Here is a 4,961-nt window from a genome sequence, read left to right on the forward strand (position 1 = left end):
CAGCTGCAGAAGGTTCTGACTCCTTTCAGATAAAATTACAGAGATGCTTTTCTATACTAAATCTGGAAGAGGAAAATTTATAGCTGCTGTGAGTAGAATCAGGTGAATCTTTAGAACAATGGTTGGTTCACTTGGAGGGTAAGCATAAGTGGTGTGGGGGGTGGCAGGACATTCATTCCTTATTAACAAAGAATGTCAACAGCTGTGCTGTCTTAAGACTGAGTTCCACACACCTATCTCTGGCCCTCTATGGTCTATTAAGGTAGATTTAGATCCATTTGAAAATAACAGTAAAAGAGCTCGTTGTTTTTTGAACTGAATCCTGCCTGCTAAAACAGAGTTTTGACTCTCTTAGGGAGATTTCCTTGTGACATACCATTTTCTGTAGAAACCACAGATGCAGTATTGACTATTATCTGGGGCTACTACTGCCCTAAATTGGGTTTACAATGCTGATGAAGGCAATCCAAGGGAGAATGAAAAACTGGCTTAAAGAAATCTACATAAAGTCTTAGAATCATCTGTCCCACCTTGGAAACTCCCTTAGCCCTTATACTGAAACTGGGTAAGAACTTAGATTTTGTTTTAGTAAGGGAGTAAGAGATCCCCAGATTCATGTGAATTTGATAAAAAGTACCACTCTGAGTCAAACCCAAATCAGCCAAGGAAGATAACCCCATGAACAACAGCCGGAAAGCAATGTGGCTATAGCTATAAAATCCAGACATATCCAAAGCTGAGACAGATAGTGCTCAATATTGGATTTGGAGTGAACAGAAAATATGAAAGTTTTGTTTGATTGAGCTATCTGCCATTGTCACACTGCTTAAACCCAAATACAAATATGTATTGCTTACTGGAATAGAACTGTTTTTATCATCATGCACCTGATCATTCCCAGTCTTTTTGCCCCAACGCAGCTGCTATGAAGACAAGGTGAATAGAAATAAGATTGATGTCCTATCTCCTGGAAGCACTAATGGCCATGTGCACACACCCAGTTAGGCTTGGAAAACTTTGGGAAGGAATGGACTCAAACTTTTATGGCACTGTTGTATATCTTCACCCAGGTAAACATCCTATCTAGGCTTATATGCAAAGGGGGCACTGATTCAACTAATGACATTTGAGAATTGTTTATAGTGAGAAGAAAGAATATTACCAGTGGGTGTGACCTTTTGGGCCGTTCAGTGTACTGTTTTTGTGGCTTCTACTACTATATTTTCAGTTGGTATTGATGTTTTATATACTTGTTACTCCCCATCCCATAAGTGCAGAGGGGATTCTCCTGATCAGGGAGAGCTTCTGTAGATAAGTGCTATTATTTGGGGGACCCCTCAATCCTAATGACCACTTTGAACAAGGAGTCTTTATGACTGAGGATTTTAATAATTAGAATCTCTGGCAAAATAAGGTGCCTCCTTGATGTTTAGGATTTGTTTCCCAGACTTGGCTACCAAGTACGCCATTGGAAAGCAACTATTGCCTTGAAACTGGCCTTTTGTTGAAATTGAATGGGTAACCCCTGGAGACCTTGTGAAACTGTGGACTTAAATCTCTAATCTGGGATGGATCAATTTAGGCTTAATGATTGAAAGAATTCTCTGCATTTTGGGCTTCTCCTTTGCAATGCAACACATTGTGTGTGTATGCAGCAAATGGCTCTCTTAACGTCATGTGTGGGAATTTGTGCTGAAGAATCTAAGCTCTAAATCCATAAAGTATTTTTATTCTTTCTTAAATTCCATGTGATAGAAAGAAAATCACTTTCTAGAAAAAGAAGGTAAAAAATCATAAATCCCTATTTTTGTTTTAATCCAAAAATCAGGAGTGAATTCATTTATGTGAGATTACATAAGCATAAAGATTATATAATAGGAGACACAAAATTAATTGATATAATTAAAGTCAAGACTGCCTCCACTCCAGTCATACCAAATTAGAATCTACATTTTGCTAGGAACCCCAGGTTAATTGTGTGAACATTATTAATCTTTGAGAAAGCACTGGCATATGAGACAATAGGTGTCTGTAGGCAATTTGGCGAATAGGAGAAAGGACAAATCATTTATAGCTATAGACCTTCATCTATTTAGGTTCAGAATTGTACAGATTTTATAACTTCTAAGAGAAACTTGTAATCTAATTTTTAAAGCAAAATTTCCAATGTTCATATACTTTAATAATTTAAGGAAAAATCTTATGTATCTTCTGCAACTTATAAAACATGTCTATTCTCCAGATGCTGGTGGAGGGTAAAAGTTTTTACATTATCCTCCAGGTTTTTCACATATTACCTAATTCCAAAGAAGTAATGACAATTACCCTGAGTCATAGCATATGGTACCTTTGGGGCAAAAGGGAGAGGAAAAAACCAAGGTTGCTTCTGTTATTGTAACCTAGATGCAGAAATTAGATAATATGAATGTTTAGGAATGCAGGCTTTAAATTCATACAGCTTTAGTTGGAGTCTGCTTCAACATTTCTAAGCTGTGCTGCTTTTGGCAAATTATGCATTTAAATTTTCTGCTTGTTTCAACAGCAAAATGAGGTGAGTAATTTCTGCAGTGTAGGAATGCTAGAAAGATCAAATGACATAATACAAATAAAGAGATTACCACAGTGTTCAGTGTGGAATAAACTAATAGAATCACCAGCCCCTCTAATGCAATGATTCCCCCAACTTTCTGAACATTAGGATCACTTAGGGTGCTATTAGAAAATTAACACTCTCTGAATCCTATTCCCGAACAATTACATTAGACTCTCCATGGGTGAACATGGGCTTGGGTACTTAAAAATCTAGGAACTTCTAATGTGCAGCTAGATTTAACTACTACTTTTCTAGTGGAATGGAACATATGTGTATATAACTGACATATGACTAGAAAAGAAAGTGATTTCCACAATGAGATATCGCTTCACACCAATTAGAATGACTAGTATGAAAAACACAAGAAATGACAAGTGTTGGTGAGGATGTGGAGTAAAGGGAATCCTTGTGCACTGTTGGTGGGAATGTAAATTGGTGCAGCCACTACAGAAATCAGTATGGAGGTTTTTCAAAAAATTAAAAATAGAAATACCACACAATCTGATTATTTCATTACTGGGTATTTATCCAGAGAAAACAAAAAAACCAATTTGAAAAGATATATGTACCCGTGTTTATTACAGCATTCTTACATTTTTTACAACAGCTAGGATATGGAAACAACCCAAGTGATAGATGAATAGATAAAGAAGATGTGACTATAAGATAGGTAGATAGATAGATAAGATAGATATCATAGTAATGAAATATTACTCAGCCATAAAATATAATGAAATCTAGTCATTTGCAACAACAAGGATGGACCTAGGAAGGTATTATGCTAAGTAAAATGAGTCAGAGAGGGAAAGTCAAATACTATACAATTTCATTTATATGTAGAATCTAAAAAACAAACAAACAGAAACAGACTCATAAATACCAAGAACTAGTGGCTTTCAGAGGAAAGTTGTGTGGGCGTGGCAAACTGGTGAAATAGAAGAGGAGAAAAAAAAAGAAGAGACTTTTCTGAGTCTATGGTTGCCTTGGTTCTTTCTACATCAATCGTTGATAAAATTCCATGCAAAAGAGGCATTTTTTTTTTCATTTTTATGAGGTTCTTTTAAGTGAAAAGCTTTTTTAAATTAATTTCTCTCTATAACTCAGATACTTTCCCAACTCATACATAGGACTTTCTCATTTGTTCTTTAGATTGGTAATCACCGAGTTATGGAATCACAGAATTACTATTAATATTTCTTAGGCTTTACAGAAGATGATGTGCAGGAGTAATATTTCTCCTCCATGTTCAGGCACTGTTTCTGAACATAAGTAGGCTTTGTTTTTCTCAGGTTGAGCTTGTGCTTCCATCCTTCTTTACAAGTTAGTTTTATAGGTGGCACTTCATATTTACATGGTTCAATGCAGAACTTACATGGTTAATTATTCTTTCAAACAACTCACGTAAAATTTTACCCAGAGGTAGAAATTGTGAGAAATTGTAAAAAAAAAAATTTTTTTTTGGATCCTGCTGCAGGTTTATTTGTACAAATAACACAGGAGGACACCAGCCCCATGTAGACAGAAGTCCACAGGTCACACCCATCCTTCCGTCTTCATACTGGCAGAAAGAAACTCCTACACTGAGGCCTTTGTTGGGGTCTAGGCACTTTTGAAAGCCTGAGCCACAGCAGGAGCCGGAGCCTGAGTCACAGTTGCAGCCAGGACCTTGGTTTGAACCCCGGCCTTGGTCTTTGGCCAGAAAAGCCTGAGACCATTGTCAATGTGGGCATGAGAATGTTTCCTGAGATTGGGGTGAGGGATGTAGGCAAGATGATTGAGTTTGCAGCTTCCATCCTTTGGGATCTTAGGCTTGACCTCCTTGGGCTTGATGAGGGCATCGATAGCCTCATCATGTATACTCATACCTTCACGTTGTTTGCCTACATCTTCTTCAGGCCCTTTTTGTGCTTCTTGGCAAAGTGCAAGGAACTTGCACTATAGGAACTTGGGCTCTATTCCCTTAAGAATTCATATCTTTGTGACCAGGGTTTCTGGATGCCATTTTGTGCCATTTTCATGACTGGTTGTGCGTGGTGTGGTTCTTGGACTTGGCCATGCCCGCACCAAATCCCACGGCTCCCGAAGCAACTTCTAAAATTTTTAAAAAATATAATGAAATTGTTTTCTTTGTATAAGAAGATCTGAATCACAGGTCATAACAGCATTATTCTTATAATGCTTTATAATTACTCAGTATCAATAAGTACTCCATGGCATCCTCAATAATAAATTCTATTTGAGAGCTTTAAAAATGTTTAAACAGATTGAAAATTGAATTTCAAGAGCTCTTAGAATTATGGGATAGAAGTACATAGTTAAAGAATAGTCTGCCAGGAGTAGCTAGCTCTTACAGACCCCATCAATGCCA

At 37.1% G+C, this 4,961-nt stretch overlaps 1 pseudogene; it reads right to left on the minus strand.

The window, feature by feature from the left end:
* Nucleotides 1–4,168: 4,168 nt before the first annotated feature.
* Nucleotides 4,169–4,649, minus strand: LOC113928521 (annotated as a pseudogene).
* Between the last annotated feature and the right edge of the window lie 312 nt (nt 4,650–4,961).

Source organism: Zalophus californianus, chromosome 5 (genome assembly GCF_009762305.2).
Source record: "Zalophus californianus isolate mZalCal1 chromosome 5, mZalCal1.pri.v2, whole genome shotgun sequence".
Classification (NCBI taxonomy): Eukaryota; Metazoa; Chordata; class Mammalia; order Carnivora; family Otariidae; genus Zalophus; species Zalophus californianus.